Here is a 20,200-nt window from a genome sequence, read left to right as displayed (position 1 = left end):
GGGGGGAAGAGACAGAGAAAGAAGAGACCACCACATTGCTCCACTGCTTATAAAGCTTCCCCTTTGCATGGTGTTCATAAGTGGTGGTGGAGGCTCAAATCTGGGTCCTTACACATAAAGAAGGGCACACTCTACCTGGTGAGCCATCTCTTGATCTTGGGGCACCTTTGGGAAATCTTCTAGGATTGTTCAAGCCTAGGTTAGGTGCTGTGCTTATGTCCTCCTGTCTCTGCCTGCATTTCTTTGCCCTTTTCTAATAACACACACCACTATATTTTGATTGTTCTGACTCTCTCTACTATTTCATAAATTTTATCAGGATAGCTGCCACAGAGACTACTTGCAACTGTTTTCCTATGGCACAGACAACATCCAGCATACAGAATATATTCTGATAAGTTCTCTGACTGGTTCTAAGATGACATAAAGAAATTTTCCTATACAAATCCTTCTCAAGAATGAAAATATACCCCAATGCCTTCCCCTAGCACACACACAAATAAAAAGCACAGATTAAACTTGAATAGAATGTACTTTAGTTTGTTTAGATTTTTGTTTTGCAGAATCAGAGTAAAACACTCAACTCATCCACTTCTAAAATTGTGAGTAGCTGGGGGCTGGGTGGTAGCACACCAGGTTAAGTACACATGGCACAAAGCACAAGGGCCACTGTAAGATCCCAGTTCAAGCCCTGGCTTCCTACTTGCAATGGAATTGCTTCACAGGTAGTGAAGCAGGTCTGCAGGTGTCTATTTTTCTCTCCCCTTCTCTGTCTTCCCCTCCTCTCTTGATTTCTTTCTGTTCTATGCAAAAACAACAATAGTGATAACAACAACAACAACAAAATGGAAAAAATGGCCTCCAGGAGCAGTGGATTCATAGTGCAGGCATTGTACCCCAGCAATAACCCTGGAGGCAAAAAAGAAAAAAAATGTGAATAGCCTCATAAAATGACCATTCATAGGAGAGACAGAAGATTTTATTCTGCTTTATGTCAGGGAAATGGGGAAAGATGCAAGAAAAGTCATGAAAAAGAAGACCAGAATAGTGTGGAGTGTCTACAGTTTACACAAATGTTTCTAGTTGTTGCCTAACCATTTATTTTAAAACCGTCCTACTGAATTTTTCTTACCCAAACAATAGGATGAGTTTTCAGACAAGTATCATATATATTACCCTCAAATTTCTCACTACACTGTGCATGTCTGCATATGACTTAGTGCTGAAAGTACTGATATGGAATTAAAAAAACAAGTCTTGAGTGGGCCAGATGGTGGCATAACTGGTTAAGCACTCATTACAGTGCACAAGGACCCAGGTTCAAATCCCTGGACACCCCCCCCAACTCTTCATCTGCACTATTCCAGCCTTTAGGTTCATGATTAGTCAACAATTTGCTTGGCTTTATATGTTAATTCTCTTTTCAGCCAACAGGTTCCAGATGCTAGCATGATGCCAACCAGACTTCCCTGGACAGGTTTTATTATTTTTAATGTTATTTATTTCTACCCTAACTTTAGTTATTTCTGTCCTTCTGGTTGCTTTAGGGTTCCTTTGTTCTTCTTATTCTAGTCTTTAAAGTGTGCAATCAGGTTGTTTATTTGAGATTTTTCTCGTTTCCTAATCTGTGCTTGATGACTATGAACTTCCGTCTCAGTACTGCCTTAGCTGTGTGCCAAATATTTTGATAGCTCGTGTCTTCATTTTCATTGAATTCTCTAAACATTTTGATTTCTTCCTTAATTTACTCTTTGACTTAGTAGTTGTTAAGTAGTGTATTGTTGAGCTTCCATATTTTGGGACTTTTAATAAATTTTTGTTTGTTGTTAAGTGTTAATCTAATTCCACTGTGTCTGAGAAGATGCTTGGGATAATTTCAATGCTCTTGAATTTGTTGACACTGTCTTTATGGCCTAACATATGGTCTATCCTTGAGAATGAACCTTGTGGACTTGAATAGAAAGTCTATTCCAGTTTCTTGTGGTGAATGATTCTGAAAATGTCCAATAATTCCAGTTTATCTATCTCCTCATTTAGCTCCCTTGTTTCTTTATTGATTTTCTCCCTGGATGATCTGCCAAGTTGAGAGAGTGAGCTATTGAAATCCCCTACTATGACTGTGTTGCTGTTAATATATTGCAGTAGCTCTTTCAGTAGAGGTTTTTTGATGTATGTAGATGACTTCACATTGGGTGCATAGATGTTAATAATTGTTAAGTCCTCTTGATTGACTGATCCTCTGAGCATTAAGTTATGTCCATCCCATATTTTTAAATTTTATTCTAAAGTCTATCATGTCAGATAGGAGAATATCTGTTCCTGCCCCTTTTTGTGGCCCATTGGCTTGTATGATGGTTTTCCATCCTTTCACTTAGAGCCTGTGTTTATCTTGTTGAGTTTGGAGGGATTCCTGTAGACAACATACGGTTGGGTTGTGTTTCCTGATCCATCTTCCTACTCTGTGCATTTTAATAGGTGAATTAAGGCCATTTACATTTATTATTATTATATATTGAGGATATTTTAATGCCATTATTCTAAATGTTTACAGTGTTTTGATTTATGGTGTTTTTATGGTGATACAGTTGTTTATAGGAGAACTTGCAGAACTGCTTGCAGGGCAAGCTTGGTGATAGTTGATTCCTTCAACTGCTGTTTGTCAGAGAAAGTTTTTATGCCTCCATCTAGTTTGAATGACAGTCTAGCAGGTTACAGTAGTCTTGACTGAAAGCCTTTCTCATTGAGCACCGTTAGTGTTTCTGTGGAGAAATCTGCTGCTAATCTTATGGTTTTTCCTCTGTAAGTGACTCTTTGTTTTTCTCTTGCAGCCTTCAGGATCCTTTCTTTATCCTTATTTATGTTCCTTCTAAATATGAGGTGTCTTTAAGTCTGGGTTAATTCTGTTTGGGACCCTCTGGGTATCTTATGTTGTCTAAAGTAGGAAAGTTCTCAGCTCTTATGTCCTATAGAATGCTTTCTTCCCCTGCCTCTCTTTCTTCCTCTAGTAAGCCAATAATGAATATATGTGTGTGTATGTATATATATTTTAACGTTTTTATTTATAAAAAGGAAACATTGACAAAACCATAGGATAAGAGGGGTACAACTTTGTACAATTCCCAATAATGAATATATTACTTCTTTTGAAGTCATCTCATATGTCTCTGTTGTTGTTTTCAGTATCTCTTAATCTCTTTTTGAGATCTCATACTTCTTAGATTTCTCTAATTCATCCTTGATCTTGCTAATTCTGTTTTCTGCCTCACTTATTCTGCACTCTCTCCCCTCTGTTGTTTTCTGAAGCTCAACTATTTTGTTACCCTGTTCTGATACTTAGCTTGTTCAGCTAGTTGTGCTCTTAGCTGTTTCAGCTTTCAGTTCCCTGATTACCTCAAGATAACTAGTGTTTTCTTTCAGAGTCTCATTTGCAGGTTAAGCACATGTGGTGCAAAGGTCAAGGACAGGCATAAGGATCCTAGTTTGAGCCCCTAGTTCCCCACCTGCAGAGGAGTCGCTTCACAAGCGGTGAAGCAGGTCTGCAGGTTTCTATCTTTCTCCTCTCTCTGTCCTCCCATCCTCTCTCCACTTCTCTCTGTCCTATCTAACAACAACATCAATAACAAAAACAATCATAACAACAACAACAATAAAAAACAAGAAGGGCAACAAAAGGGAAAATCAATATTTTTTAAAAATTTAAAAGAAATTAAAAAAACCATACAAAATATCAATGAAGCTAAATGCTTGTTCTTCAAAAGAGTAAACAAAATTGACAAACCCTTAGCCAGATTCACAAAACAAAAAAGGGAGGAGACCCAAATAAATAGGATTGTAAATGAAAGAGGAGATCTCACAATAGACACCACAGAAATACAATGTATCATGTGAGGCTTCTATGAACAACTATATGCCACCAAGATAGAGAACCTGGAAGAAATGGACAAGTTCCTAGATACCTACAAACTTCTAAAATTAAATAAAGAGGAACTAGAAAATATAAACAGGCCAATCACAGCCAAAGAAATCAAAACAGTTATCAAAAACTTTCCCAAGAATAAAAGTCCTAGACCAGATGGTTTTACCAATGAATTCTACAAAACCTTCAAGGAAGAGTTAATACCTCTACTTTCAAAAGTTTCTCAAAAGATTGAAGACACAGGAATACTCCCTTCCAGCTTCTATGAAGCCAACATCACTCTGATATCAAATGCAGACAGGGATACAACAAAAAAAGAAAACTACAGACCAATATCTCTGATGAATATAGATGCTGATATTATGAACAAGATCCTAGCCAACTGGACACAGCAGTATATTAAAAAGATTGACCAAGTGGGGTTTATCCTAGGGATGCAAGGTTGGTTTAATCTATACAAATCAATCAACGTGATCCACCACATCAATAAAAGACCAAAAACCATATAGTTATATCAATAGATGCAGAGAAAGTCTTTGACAAAATTTAACATCCACTTATGATCAAAACAATACAAAAAATAGGAATAGATGGAAAATTCCTGAAGATAGTGAAGTCTATATATAGCAAACCTACTGCCAACATCATACTCAATGGTGAAAAACTGGAAGCATTTCCCCTCAGATTAGGTACTAGACAGGACTGCCCACTATCACCATTACTATTCAACATAGTGTTGGAAGTTATTGCCATAGCAATCAGGCAGGATCAGGGAATTAAAGGGATACAGATTGGAAGAGAAGAAGTCAAATTCTCCCTATTTGCAGATGACATGATAGTATACATACAGAAACCTAAAGAATCCAGCAAGAAGCTTTTGGAAATCATCAGGCAATACAGTAAGGTGTCAGGTTATAAAATTAACATTCAAAAGTCAGTGGCATTCCTGTATGCAAACACTAAGTTAGAAGAAGATGAAATCCAGAAATCAATTTCTTTTACAATAGCAACAAAAAGAATAAAATATCTAAGAATAAACCTAATCAAAGAAGTGGAAGACTTGTATATTGAAAATTACGAGTCACTACTCAAGGAAATAGAAAAAGACACAAAGAAGTGGAAAGATGGGGCTGGGTGGTGGTGCACCTGGTTGAGTGCACAAGTTACAATGTGCAAGGACCCAGGTTCGAGCCCCTGGCCTCCACCTGCAGGGGGAAAGATTCATAAGTGGTGAAGCAGGGCTGCAGGTGTCTCTCTGTCTCTCACCCTCTCTCACCCTCTCTTCCCTCTCTAGTTCTGTCTCTATCCAATAAATAAATAAAGATAATTAAAAAATTTAAAAAAGAAGTGGAAAGATATTCCATGTTCATGGGTTGGAAGAATTAACATCATTAAAATGAATATACTACCCAGAGCCATGTACAGATTTAATGCTATCCCCATCAAGATTCCAACCACATTTTTAGGAGAATAGAACAAATGCTACAAATGTTTCTCTGTAACCAGAAAAGACCTAGAATTGCCAAAACAATCTTGAGAAGAAAGAATAGAACTGGAGGCATCACACTCCCAGATCTCACATTGTATTACAGGGCCATTGTAATCAAAGCTTGGTACTGGAACATGAATAGACACACTTATCAGTGGAATAGAACAGAGCCCAGAAGTAAGCCCCCATACCTATGGACATCTAATCTTTGACAAAGGTGCCCAGACTATTAAATGGGGAAAGGAGAGTCTCTTCAACAAATGGTGTTGGAATAAATGGGTTGAAACATGCAGAAGAATGAAACTGAACCACTATATTTCACCAAACACAAAACTAAATTCTAAGTGGATGAAGGACTTGGATGTTAGACCAGAAACTATCAGATACTTAGAGATAATATTGGCAGAACTCTTTCCGTATAAATTTTAAAGACATCTTCAATGAAACAAATCCAATTGCAAAGAAGACTAAGACAAGTATAAACCTGTGGGACCACATCAAATTAAAAAGCTTCTGCACAGCAAAAGAAACCACTACCCAAACTAAGAGACCCCTCACAGAATGGGAGACGATCTTTACATGCCATACATCAGACAAGAGGCTAATAACCAAAATATATAAAGAATTTGCCAAACTCAACATCATTAAAATGATTCTAGCCTTTAGGTTCATGATTAATCAAGAATTTGTATGGCTTTATATGTTAAGTCTTTTTCAGCCACCAGGGTCCAGATGTTACCATGATGCCAACCAGACTTCCCTGGACAGATGGCCCCACCAATGTGTCCTGGAGCTCAGCTTCCTTAGAGCGCTGCCCCACTAGGGAAAGAAAGAGACAAGCTGGGAGTATGGATCAAACTGCCAACACCCATGTCCAGTAGAGAAGCAATTACAGAAGCCAGACCTTCCACCTTCTGCATCCCATAATGACCCTGGGTCCATACTCCCATGGGGTTAAAGAATAGGAAAGCTATCAGGGGAGGGGATGGGATACGGAGCTCTGGTGGTGGGAATTGTACCCCTCTTATCCTATGGTCTTGTCAGTGTTTCCATTTTATAAATAAATAAATAAATAAAATAAAAAATAAAAATATCAAACAAACATTGCCTTACTATTTCAGTTCCCTGTGATTGAATATATATATATATATATATGAAGGAATATTTTCAAACCCACGTCTCCAAACTGTTTTCTTGGTCTTTGGAAAATTCTTGGCAATAACTGGGACGTCCAGGAATAAACCAGAAAAGACTCCTCTAAGAAGATGCAAGTCTTGAGACCCCATTTCCTCACCCCAAATCAAGCTCAGGTCAGAGTCAATGTCAATAGATAACTATTCTTCATTGTAGAGAAATTTCTGTCGTGTGGCTTTCAGGTCAATCCCAATTGCTGTTTTGCTTTGTTTGTGAGCTTGGCGAAGCTTGAAGGCAGCAAGGTATCCTGGAGAGGTAGTATCAAAGTATCAAAGGAATAAGATTCATTTAAAAGAAGTCCTTAACATTGTTGACAAGACTCTGGATCAAAGGAAAGCAGCCAATAGGGAGAGAGTGCTGGTTCAGTGTGTTACTGCAGAAGCCCTGACTGGAGCAAAAGATTAATCCAAGAAACACAAAGGATAATGTGATTGTTTCTCTTTCTCCAAGAAAACCAGGGTCTAGCTTTAATTATTTATACAAGCAGTATAAAGCAAGTGTGATTTATTATTATTATTATCATTATTACTATTATTATTAGACAAACAGATGGGAGGAATTCTGTTCAAAAGTGGCCAGAAACAAGAGTCAGAGAGGAACCTGGCAAAGTAGTTTTAAAATTTCTTTTTGGAAGTCGGGCGTAGCTCAGCGGGTTAAGCGCAGGTGGTGCAAAGCACAAAGATCAGCATAAGGATCCTGGTTCGAGCCCCCGGCTCCCCACCTGCAGGGGAGTTGCTTCACAGGTGGTGAAGCAGGTCTGCAGGTGTCTATCTTTCTCTCCCCCTCTCTGTCTTCCCCTCCTCTCTCCATTTCTCTCTGTCCTATCCAACAACAATGACAGCAATAACAACAACAACGATAAACAACAAGGGCAACAAAAGGGAAAATAAATAAATAAATGTAAAAAAATTTTTTTTTAATTTCTTTTTGAGGGGGCCAGGTAGTGCCGCACATATTACCAAGCCCCAGGACCTGGTTCGAGCCTCCACTTCCCACCTGTGAAGCAGGTCTGCAGGTGTCTAGCTTCCTTTCCCCTTCTCTCTTTCCACCCTCCCCTCTCAATTTCTCTCTGTCCTGTCTACTGAAGATTAGAAAGAAAGAATTTTTTTAAATTTCTTTTCAAACTGGCTTCTGAGCCAGAGCAGCTGCTACATCAGGTGGGTGATTCCCCTGAGCTGCTTAGCGAAGATTTCAAACAAGCCTGCGATTTAGGTCTGGAAGTAGTAAGTGGAGACAACCAAAGGTATGTTGCATCTGTTTCTTCTTAGTGTGCACATGTATTCCACTTTGTCATGTGAGAGGGAATAATTGGCGAGTAATTAGTAAAATGCTTAATCTCACTTTAATCAAAAGATGATTTTCCCTGGAAAAGACGGTCATGGCTTTGTATTTTGGTGGGCTTGATCTCACTAGACTCAATTATCCACGCTTATCCACGCCTGCAGATAGTCTAATGTGTCCCATTACAGGGAGGAGAGCCAGCAGGCACAGTGCCTCGGGGGTAATAAGCAGCGGCCATGGGTTTCTTTGGCAAACAGAGCCCTCTTTAGTGATGGCAACTGTGTCAGCCCTCTTTAGAACTCTAAAAGGTTGTTTTTTTTTTTTTTTTTCAGTCTGGTTTAAGTTGGAAACTGCTGTCCTGACTGCCACCTGCCCAAGTGGGTGAGCCATCAGATCAACCTCAGTCTCCCTAGGCTCTGCCTTTCTTCATCTTTGGCAGTTTCCTAAGCCCTTTATCCTCAATCAACTCACTAGGATTTCTTTGCCCTTTTCAGAATCCAGAATTACACACACAGACACACACGCACACGCGCGCGCACGCACACACGTGCGTACACACACACACACACACATAACTGCATATTTCTACTAGTGAATAACTGCATATTTCTACTAGTGAATAACTGCATATTTCTACTAGTATCCCTCCTTCAACCCAGATACAACAATACAAATAAGCACACTGACAAGTACCAGCTGTCAGGAGGAAGTCCTACATTGTATTTTCTTTAAAAACTAAGCAATCAAAATTGCCTTCTTTCAGAATTGCCCTGCAGTACATGACTGCTTTTTTACAAGATGTTCTAACTATACTGCCAGACACATTAATACTACTACTAGCTGGAATCACTAAGTGAAATTATTACATCTGTTAAGGCCAGATGTCAGACAACTCTGCTTACTTATTCTACAAATGAAAAGGGACCTAAGAATTTGAAATTAATGACAATAATCTTTTCTAAAAATTATCTTTTTTCAGGGCTGGGTAGTAGCACACCTGGTTAAGTGCACATAGTACTAAGCTCAAGGACCTGCACTAGGATCAGAGTTCGAGCCCCCACTCTCACCTGCAAGGTGCACACTTCACAAGTGGTGAAACAGGCCTGCAGGTGTCTATCTTTCTCCCTATCTCCCCCTCCCCAATTTCTCTCTGTCCTATTTAATAAAATAGAAATAAATAAAAAAACAAAAGGAGAAAATGGCCACCAGGAGTGGTGCGTTTGCAGTATAGACACCAAGCCCCAGTCATAACCCTGGAGGTTAAAAAATAAATAAAAACTTTTTTCTGAGGAAAAACTCGCAAACTCAAAACCCCAATCACCAACCAATTTACTTCATGAATTATGAAACAAAATAATGCTCAAATTTGTAACCCTCCCACAAAATAAAAATACCATGTATGGACTCAACCTTCCTATTTACAGCAGTCTTTTATTTTCATTATGTGTCAGCCTGAGTTACAGAGTGACAGGGGGTAGTGAGAGATGAACAAGAAATCTAATACAGTGACTTTTGCTTCTTCACAGCATTAGTAAGAGGCCCATAAAACTGAGGTTATTGTGCTATCTTTTGCCCCCACCTTTATTTACCCAGACCAGCAAATCAGCAGTCTAATGGAAACTCTCTGAACTACTTGACTATGGCCAAGACAAACAACATACAGTGGAGATGCTTAAAAGGTGGTAAGTTCCGGTCCCAGCAGGATTCAGTTTCCTGCTTACAAGGAAGTCCCTGGACAACTCTGAAAATGATATGACTTTTACATGTTTCACAGATATTTCCTTCTGAAACATGTCTGATAGCTTCTCTCAATCACATTGACATCCCAAGGATGGGGGTGTGTGAAGGCAGGGGTGGGCTGAGTAAGATGAGTCTTCGGCTGAATCAGCAACATTTCTGAGCCTTCTCATTGTGGGGGTGGGGGTGGGTACCAGTACCTACTTCACCTTATCAGGATGATATTTTACATGAAATGATGCATGTAACACCCCTTAACAGACTCACAGTCACCTAGAAAGTAATTGATAAATGTTAGCTCCTTTAAGCTTTCCTTTAACATATTTCACTGGCCCTCAGTGATGTTCTCACTCCCTGAAAATGATGGGCCCCGACTTAGCAAGAATATCATGATCTCTGGTCTAAATATTTGAAATCTTCCTCTCTTCCTTCCTTTACATACCAGAATTCTCCATGTGGGCTCATCCTCTCTCCCAATGTAGAAGAAGTGCTACTCTTCTTTTTTTAAAGACTAACCCTCTATCTGTGACAACAGTTTTCAACCCTGACTGTACATTAAAATAATGGCGGGGGTGGGGGCGGCTTTTAGAAACACGTGTATTTGGACCCTAGCACAGACCAATCAAACAGGAAATTCTAGAGGTAGAGGCACAGTATTAGTGCTTTTCACTAAGTTCCCTGATGCCATGAAAAAATGGGGGAGGAACATCTTTTTCAACAAATACTGCTAAAACTGGCTATCTTTATCTAAAAGAATAGAGTCAAATCCTTCCTTCAACTATACACCAAGATTAACTCAAACATGGAAGAAAGGGGCCATCTGGGAAGTGTGCTTGCTTTGCCAGGCATACAGCCCAGGTGTAAGCCTGACCCCCCACCACATCAGAGGAAGCTTCAGCACTGTGATATCTGTCTACCTATCTAAAAAGTTGCCCTGGAGTGGTGAAGCCTTGGCAATGATGAAAAGGAAAAAAAATTATTGACTCAAAGACTTAAATGAAAGAATTAAAAGTATAAAGCTCTCAGAAGAAATTATAGAAGTATAAATCCTTGGGCCAGGAAAAGCAATCTTAGATATGACAAAAGTACAAGCATCAAAAGAAAAAAAAAAAAAAAAGGTAAATTGAACTTCATCAAAATGAAAAATCATCTGTGCTACCAAGTCAAAAGACAACCAACAGTAAGTGCTAAAGGACTTACACCCAGAATATATGAAGAACTCTTTCAGTTAATAATAAAAAATATAAGTAACCTGATTGCTTATGTGCTAAATGTGCAAAGAATCTGAGAAGGCATTTCGAAATGCTAAAGGAGAAGTACAGATGGCCAATAAGCACATATGGTGACACTAACATCATTAGCCACTAGATCAATGTAAGCCAAAACCAGAATGAGGGGCCACTTCAAGCTACAAAGATGGGTCTCATAAGAAGATAGATAACAATGGTAATGAGGATGTAAAGTTCACACTTTGCTGTGTGAATATAAAATGCTGCACCTATGTTGAAAAATAGCTTGGCATTCTCAGAAACTGTTAAAACAGATAAGAAATTTCATTCCATAGAGTAGAAATTGAAACATATGCTCTCTATGAAAATGAAAACATATGCTCTCACCAAAAAAAAAAAAAGCCTTGACTACAACTATGCATAGCAGTATTACCCATATAACCATCAACTCATATTTCTATGAATGGATAAAATGTGTTATTTAGTTGTATAATGGGATATTGTTTTGCAACAAGAAGGAATGAAACATTGATGATATATACTACAACATGGATGAACTTTGAAAAAGCTTTACATAAAAACACCAGTCACAAATGATTAAGTATTATATTGTTTCCTTCGTAGGAAATCTATGTATATAGAGAAAGTAAACTGGTGCTTCCCTCAAGTTGGGGGCTGAGGGTCCTTGATGAGTTATTGTTAATGAGAATGAGGTTTCTTTTTGCAATCTTGAAAATGTTCTAGAATTTCTTGTAGTGGTAGCTGAACCTATGTAAAAGAGAGAGAAAAAAATTCCCTGAATAACTGTAATCTCAGAATCTATTTAGACATTAGTTTCTGAACCAGTACACTAGATATGCATGACAACTTAACTCTGGCTTCTTTTTTATTTGATTTAGTTTTTTTTTTTCCAAAGCACTGCTCAGCTCTGGCTTACAGTGTTGCGGGGGGATTGAACCTGGGACTTTGGAGCCTCAGGCATGAGAGTCTGCTTGCATAACCATTATACTATCAACCCTCTGCCCTGTTTTTAATTTTTTTATTATCTTTATTTATTTCTTAGAAAGAGACAGCCAGAATTGAAAAAGAAGGGGGTGACAGAGAGGGAGAGAGACAAAGAGACACCTGCAGCACTGCTTCACCATTCACAAAGCTTTCCCCCTGCAGGTAGGGACCAGAGGCTTGAACCCAGGTCTTTTTGCATTGTAACCTGTGCACTTAACCAGGTGCACTACCACCCGGCCCCCCTCTAACTTCTTTGGGCTAAATCTTGCATCTTCTACTTCTTTCTCTACCCCATAGTTTTATGGATTAACCATCAACAGAGAGCAGAAATGTGTGATTTTTTTTTTTTGCCTCCAGGGTTATTGCTGGGGCTCAAACGCTAGAAGAAGAAGTGCCTGCACCACGAATCCACTGCTCCTGGAGGCCATTCCCCCCCCCTTTTGTTGTCCTTGTTGTTGTAGCCTTGTGGTTATTATTGTTGTTGTTGACGTCATTCGTTGTTGGATAGGACAGAGAGAAATAGAGAGAGGAGGGGAAGATAGAGAGGGGAAGAGAAAGACACCTGCAGACCTGCTTCACTGACTGTGAAGGGACTCCCCCGCAGGTGCGGAGCGGGGGGCTTGAACCAGTATCCTCACGCCAGTCCTTGCGCTTTGCACCACGTGCGCTTAACCAGCGGCGCTACCGCCCGACCTCCAGAAATGTGTACTTTTTAAATGACTCTGTAAAAAGTAAAGGCGTGTTCTTGGGGAATGTTTATTGTGTGAATAAAAATTGCAGGAGTTAGATTACAACCTAGCAGAACTGGTGATCTAGGCTATCTCGATTCATTTGTTTCTCCCAGACAATATAGGTGGAGCACAGAGGGGGGGGGGGGGGAGATAGAGCAAAGCTAACTGACCAGCTCTGCTATCCAAAGTATGGTTGTTGTCATATGCCAATGGATGGGGCCTCTGGTCCTTAGGAACCATTCTTTTGACAGTTCCCCAGGACGTGACTCTGGTATGACTAAATTTGTTTACTAAATAAATTAATTCCTACTTCTGGAGTAGCTTCAAGTTTTAAACAGAAAGCCATCTATTGACAGTCACTGATACACAGGATTTTATTGTTTGATATTAAACAATTAAGAGTTATTGTTTTTTCCCTACAAGTACACTATACATGAGAATAAATATTGTCTAGAATACAGTCACCAGGAGTGTAGAGAGAGTGACTCTATACCTTAAAGGGGTAGTTTTACTTTAATAAATTCAGTGTAGATTGTATTTATTCTATAGAAATAAAGTTATCTTTTGACAAAATTCTGTAAGAAGAGTTTGATGGATATTTCTTGAGATAAGTTTAATTATGTACACACATTAAAACATTCTTGGAATCCAGACTTTTAATATAATATACTTTAATAGTTTAAAATAACTTTGATATTGCTGAAATCTCCAGAAAAGGGGAACGTCAAAATAAGGCAAGATGTCTACAAGTATACGGAATTATATCATTTCTTCAGCCCAACAAATAACAAAGAATAAAAGCATAGTTGTCTGAATATAGGACCAATATCTGACTTAGAACTAGGCAAAATTTTTTTCCTTTTCCAACACTAATGAGTTCAGATGCACTCAGAAAAACAAAATGAGGGGAAGCAGTGCCAAGATAAGAAACAAAAGAAATCTCTAAGTCTGCAGGTGGATATTTTGAAATGAAATAAGCTTACAGTTGGAAGATTAGTTAATAATTATTCTGATTCAAAAAAATTCACTAGGGCCATAATGTAAAAGCTTTCATAATCTCAAAACTAAGTATTGATTACAGGGGGCTAGACATGACAAAGCTGGATGATAAAAATAAGGCACTTTGCTTCCTCTCCTTCTGGGAAAACTCACCAGGTACAGCCTGCAACTGCCCTACTTTGAGCAACTTAAACTGAGGTGGGAAAGCCTACTTGATTGTTTGAGGTGCGAGCTAGCTGTCTGCCCCAGAGGCAGAAGCTGTCCCAAAGTCAGAATCTCCAGCTTTACTATCACCACTTTTACCAGAACAAACCAGAGTCTTGGAAAAGAAATTCAATCACAAATACTTCCTGTTAAAACTTCAAGCAAACTATCAACACAATTTAACACACGGAACAGATCAGAACTTTCCATGTTTCCTAAACATTATGGGATAAACTACTCCACTTGGAAGTTGATCTTACAAAAATACTCACATGCATTTCTATAGAATATAATTATGGCCTATGCTAGGAAATCGTTTTGTACTCTTTTATCGGTGGATTTTTTTTTTAAAGCAGAATTGAAAGATAATTACCCCTTTGGGTCTGGTGCATGCTCTTGAAAATATTAGTGAAATGTACAGAGTTTCCACAATGTATAAAAACAGTACTAGAGCTCCTATAATAAAAGCTTAAAAAAGATCAGACAAGTATTCATCTTCTTCAAATTGCAGTCTGGAGATATTGACTGTTACACAATCATGAGACAAAGGCAAGGTGAACAACAGAACAACAGAAAGGACGGCAGAGAGGAAGACAAGTGCTCAGCAGGGAAGAACCTGCTCTGGCCAGCTGGCCTGCCCCCCCCCCCGCCCCCCGCACCTCTCTGGTGTGTTGGCTGTTCCCCAATACAATACGCATCACCTCCGGGAGAAATGAATCCCCCTTTAAGGAAAAGCAAGCCAGCATCCAGAGGTAACGTGCAGAAGCTTAAATGAAAAATGTCCACATCTAGAAGGCAGAGAAGCAAAGAAAAACCAGCTGTCAGTTTCAGAGTCTCTGAGCTGTAGCGGTGGGGGTTCAGGTTTCCTGTTCCCCTCACCGTGTCTCGCTCAATAACATCAGCTTTCTAATCAATCACCCCCGATCACAAACACATTCTCCATCTGTCCTTGGGAGATAAATGCTGATGAAAGAGAAATTCAGGGTGCAAGACTCACCACAATGAAGAATTCCTACACATGCCGGTCCATTTTCTGGTTTTGAAAAAAAAAAACCACAAGACGATGGAAGGTTAATTCCAGACAGCCTGGCGGGATTAAAAAAATAACTGGGAGGGGGATTCCGCCCACACAGTCCTCCAGCCCACCACACCGGAGCCCGACGGCTTGCTGACGTCACGGATTCATGAATGGGTGTAGACTGGGCTGCTTTAGGATTTCGCGCAGCCCTGGCTGTGGTGTGTGCGGTGAAAAAAGAAAGGGAGGGGCCAGCGGTGGCCTGGCCAATAGGCTCCAGGCAGTCGTGGCCTGCCTCCTCCGAGAAGGAATCTGATCACAGAATAAACAGAGCCCGCCAATCAGGGATCAGCCGCTGTCTTAAGAGAGACCAGCAGGCTGATTGTGCGTGAGAGAGAGAGAGAGAGAGAGAGAAAGAGAGAGAGAGAGAGAGAGAGAATCACGAAAACATTAATTGCTATTATAATAAAGGGATCAAAATAGAATTTTGGTGGAATCTATGCCACCAAAGTGCACATGGAAGAAATAACAATCTTATAGTCATTCGAGTCATTTTCTTTAACTCTTGCTGTTCAGTCATGTACCTGATCTGATGTGATTTTTTTTTTTTTTTAATTAATGTCAGGGAAATAGTTTCTTGGGCTGGTGACCAAGAAAATGCCTCACACATTTTTTCCCTTTCTGTTTTATTGGATAAGACAGAGAGAAATTGAGAAAGGGGGGGGCAAGGTGGTGACCCACCGGGTTGAGCGCACACATTACAGTTGAAGCTCCGCAGAGGGAAAGCTTCATGAGTGGTGAAGCAATGCCGCAGGCACCCCTTTTCCTCTTCCCTCTCCATTTCTCTGTTTCTATCCAATAAGTATAAATAAAAATTATTTTAAAAATAAGAAATTGAGAGAGGAGGGGGAGATAGGGAGAAAGATAGACACCTGCAGACTTGCTTAACTACTTGTGAAGCATCCCTGAGGCAGGTGGGAGGGCTTGAACCCGGGTCCTTGCACTCAGTAAAATGTGCACTTAACCCTATGTGCCACTGCCCTTTCCCTGCATTTATTTATTTGTTTGTTGTTTGTTTGTTTATACCTGAGCACTTCTCAGCTCTGGTTTATGATGGTGCAGAAGATTGAATCTGAGACTTCAGAGCCTCAGGCATAAGAGTCTCTTTGCATAACCATTATGCTATCTACCCCCACCCCAAAATTTGGTTTCAGTAGGATACCTTACCATTAAAAACTATTAATTTTATTTATTTACTTATCTATTTAGGAGGTAGAGCTCAAGAGAGAAAAAGGAATCAGAGCATCACTCTGAAGACCAAACTCAAGACTTCATGCTTGCAAATCCTATGCTCCACTTTGGTGTCACCCTCTTGGCCATATGAAGATTTTTTTTTTTTTTTAAACCAAAGTGCCGCTCAGCTCTGTCTGACTCTTTGTAGTGCAAGGGAATCAAACCTAGGACCTCTTTCAGGCAAATCCATGTACTTCCACTAACCTATATGCTTGGCTCTTAAAATATCCTACTGTTAAGAGCATAAATAGCTGTGTTAAATCCACTACAGAATTCATGACAAGGGCAGGGGAGACAGTATAATAGTTGTGCAAACAAACAGACTCTCATGCCTGAGGCTCTAAGGTCCCAGGTTCAACCCCCCACGCTGCCATAATCCAGAGCTGAGCAGTACTTTGGTATAATAATAATAATAATTAAAAGGACTCATGACAAATATTTTTTATGATTCTGAAATTGTTGTGTAAGTACCACACACTAACCGATTGAGCCACTGGAGCTCTATAATTCTGAAATTGATGCTATCATCAACTGAGGTGTAACTGAGATCAAGAACTGTACATACTTAATGCATACAGTAGCTGGGTAAGCTCAGAGGTATACACACACCTGTAATACCACCACCACAGTCAAGGTAGAAGAGATAACATTTCCTAGAATTTTCTTCTATTCTTATGGGCTTTTCTGTTTGTTTGTTTGCTTGTTTTTATGATAAGAACATTTAACATGAGATCTATTCTCTTCACAAAATTTGAAATGTCATTAGTATATGATGTTATGTGAAAATGTCATAACAAATATGTTATAAAATACTGAGCAAAATAGAGAGACCTACAACATTGCTTCAGTGCTTGAGAAGTTTACCCCCACAAGTGGGGACTTAGGACTTGAATGTAGGTCCCTGAACACTCAACCAGGCCTGTGTCACCACCTTACCATGATGTTCTTCATTTTAAAGGCTAAGTAAGATTCTACTGTATATCCTTTCTTCATCCATTTATCTGTTGAATTGGTTATTTCTGCAAGGGAAATGAGAGAGCAGATATCTCTTCAGGAATTTATTTTGGATATACCTAAAAGTGGAATTACTGGCTGAAATGGTAGCTCTATTTTTAATTTAATGAAGAATCTCCATACTGTCTTCCAAGTTGTTCTGCTACTTTATATTCCCACTAACTGTAATAATTTCTCCAACATTTGTTTTCTTTTGTTCAAAAGGACTCTATTTTGTTCAAAAGGACTAGGAGGTATAAGGTGGTACTACCTTGCATTTTTTATATATATTTTCCCCAATAACTAATGGTGTTGGATATCTTGTCATATGACTATTGGTCATTTGTATGGTTCCTTTGAAGAAATGTCTGTTCAAATCACTTACCCATTCTTGACACTCGTTTTACAATGACTTCTTGGATAGATGCCAAACCACAGGCAACAAAAGCAAAAAAAAAAAAAAAAAAAAAAGATAAAGGGGGCATCCAACTCAAAAGCTCCAACCAACATAATAAAAATACAACGTACAGGATGGGATGAAATATTTATGAGACATGTATCTAATTAAGGGTTCATTTCCAAACTATATAAGGAACCCTTACAATTCAACAGCAAAAAAGAGAAAGAAAGGCATTGCTTTTATAAGTTTTAAAGTTAGACAAAAAAAGATTAATATGGTGTATTAGGCATGTATTCTATCAGTTCACGATTAGCAATATTTTACTAATACTGATCACAACCATTTTGAACTTGGGGAATGGTTTCAAAGCCTTAACACTGGAACAACAATGGCTATGAGTATGCCTTGATTCCGAGGTGTGCAATGACAAGAATATTCCTAACAGAGATCTGGTCTCTCAGATTATTCATACAGCTGAGAGAAGAGGAGTACTTGCCCATTTCCATGAGGTTCAAGCCTGACACTAGTAAGTGCTACACACTGTTTAGCTCATTTGGAAAAATAAAACTTTCCAGGATTGGAGTTGGATGGTAGTGGACCAGGTTAAGTGCACATTACCATGCACAAGGACCTGGGTTCAAGCCCCTGCTCCCCACCTGCAGTAGGTCAGTAGGTGTCTCCATCTCTAGTTCCCTGGCCCCTCTCAATGTCTGTCTGTCCTATCAAATAAATAAATAAACTAAAAAACATATAAAAAGGAAAAATGGCCACCAGGAGCAATGATTCACCCCAGAGATAACCTCTGTGACAATTAAAAAAAATTCTTTAAAGCTTTTCCAGGACTATTTTACAACCAGCAAAGATGTTCAGAGTCCTGCTTTATATCCTTCAGCAATATAATCTCATCAGCAAACATCATAATCAACAAAGTTCTCTAAAGGAGGTTACTGTGGAATATTACTATGGAAAAGACAGACCAACAAAGTGCTCAAGACTGAATGCATATTCCTGTAGGTCTGAATGTTCCATTCTGGTCTGTATCATTGTGTTCATGGTACTTTAGAACCCACATATGAAAGACTGTGAAGAAAATAGCATCTCATTCTTTTAAAAGCAATCAAAACCAACTAGAAAGAATCAAATTTAAATTTAAAAAAAATTTGGCTGGGGAGACAGTATAATGGTTATGCAAAAAGACTTCCATGCCTGAAGCACCAAAAGTCCCAGTTTCAATCCCCAGCACCATCATAAGACAGAGCTGAGCAGTGCTCTGGAAAAAAAAAAAATCAGTTAAATATCTTTTTTCTTTCAAAATAAAGCAGAACAACTAAAAGGAGATCATCTCTCTGCTATAGAAGCTAAATATGCTCACTATTAGGTCTGACAACACCATCATTATTAACAATGAGCGCACCTGTGATCAGGGTAGTCTCTAAAACAATACAATAGGAGTCTACAAATAGTTCTAATAACAGTAGCCATACATATGTTGGCTCAATATGTAATCTGATAAATAGAAAAAGAAAGAAAGAAAGAAAGAAAGAAAGAAAGAAAGAAAGAAAGAAAGAAAGAAAGAAAGAAGGAAAGAAAAACACCTGGAGTCCAGGTGGTGGCATGTCAATTGAACACAAACATTACCATGAGCAAGGACCCTGGTTCTAATCCCCCCCCCCACCTGTAGGGGGGATGCTTCAGGAGCAATGAAGGGCAGCAGGTATCTCCCCCCCTTGGACCCTCTCCATCTTCCCCCAACTCCTCTCAATTTCTCTCTGTCCTATTAAAAAAAAAAAAAAAAGGAAGGACCAGGTTAAATGCACACAAGTACAAGGCCATAGGCTCAAGCCCCCATCCCTACAGGCAGGGGGAAAGCTTCACAAGTGGTGAAGCAGGTCTGCAAGTGTCTCTCTCTCTCTCTCTCACCCTTCCCCTCCCCTCTCAAATTCCTTCTGTCCTATCCAATACATTAAATCAAATTAAATTTAAAAAAATTTTAAATGGTCGTTGGGAGTAGTAGATCCATAGTGTCGGTATCAAGCCCCAGTAATAGCCCTGGTGACAATAACATAAACAAACAAACTAAATAACTGGCCCTGAAAACTTGCCATCTTAGTAACTTAAACTTGGTCCAGGTTAGTTTGCTTCCCAGTTCCACAGAAATGTCAGCTGGGTCAGTAACTCTCTCTCCATGTTAAGTATCAGGGGCAGTTTCTGGGAAGCTAGGCAGTCTTTACATTCACAAACAGTGTAGATGTCCCTCTTGAAGAAAGTCATTGTTTTTTTGGACAGAAGGTAAGGGGGGACAGAGCATGAAAAATGTGCATCCTAGAGCAGCACCGCCAGAGAGCTGCCTCTTCTTCTAGCGTTTGCCCTTCTTCCGTAGCCAGTCAACAGCGTCACGTTGAGCCTGAGATGATGGAAGTGCTGAATTATCTGCACTAACTAATGCCGTGGCCACATATGGCTACTTAGCATTTCAAATGTGGCCAGGGTGAGCAAGAAGCTGAATTTAAATGTTTAATTTTAAGTCATTTAAATTTTAAAATAGTCACATGTGTCTGCTGGCTAGCCTATCGGCACTGCAGCTCTAACGATAGAGCCTAGTCCCATTAGCACAAGTAATTTTTTCTTTCATCATGCAGGCACTCTAAGTGTGGAGGACAGCAAAGCCATTATGTAGGTGAGTAAGCTCCTTTAAGAAGCAAATGAACCCCAAA

The 20,200-nt window shown here is 39.3% G+C and overlaps 1 protein-coding gene across 2 annotated transcripts in view; it reads right to left on the bottom strand.

The window, feature by feature from the left end:
• The window catches only part of MAP3K13 (mitogen-activated protein kinase kinase kinase 13), a 140,592-nt gene that overhangs the window by 82,233 nt on the left and 38,159 nt on the right, over window positions 1–20,200 (bottom strand). For both annotated transcript variants that reach the window (XM_007529804.3, XM_060172099.1), the window contains one exon: window positions 19,162–19,260. The gene's annotated coding sequence lies outside the window, so the exon portion shown is untranslated. The remainder of the gene's footprint in view (window positions 1–19,161; window positions 19,261–20,200) is intronic.

Source organism: Erinaceus europaeus, chromosome 14, assembly GCF_950295315.1.
Source record: "Erinaceus europaeus chromosome 14, mEriEur2.1, whole genome shotgun sequence".
Classification (NCBI taxonomy): domain Eukaryota; kingdom Metazoa; phylum Chordata; class Mammalia; order Eulipotyphla; family Erinaceidae; genus Erinaceus; species Erinaceus europaeus.
The sequence above is the reverse complement of the archived record's forward strand: the minus strand, read 5'-3'. Positions and strand labels throughout refer to the sequence as shown.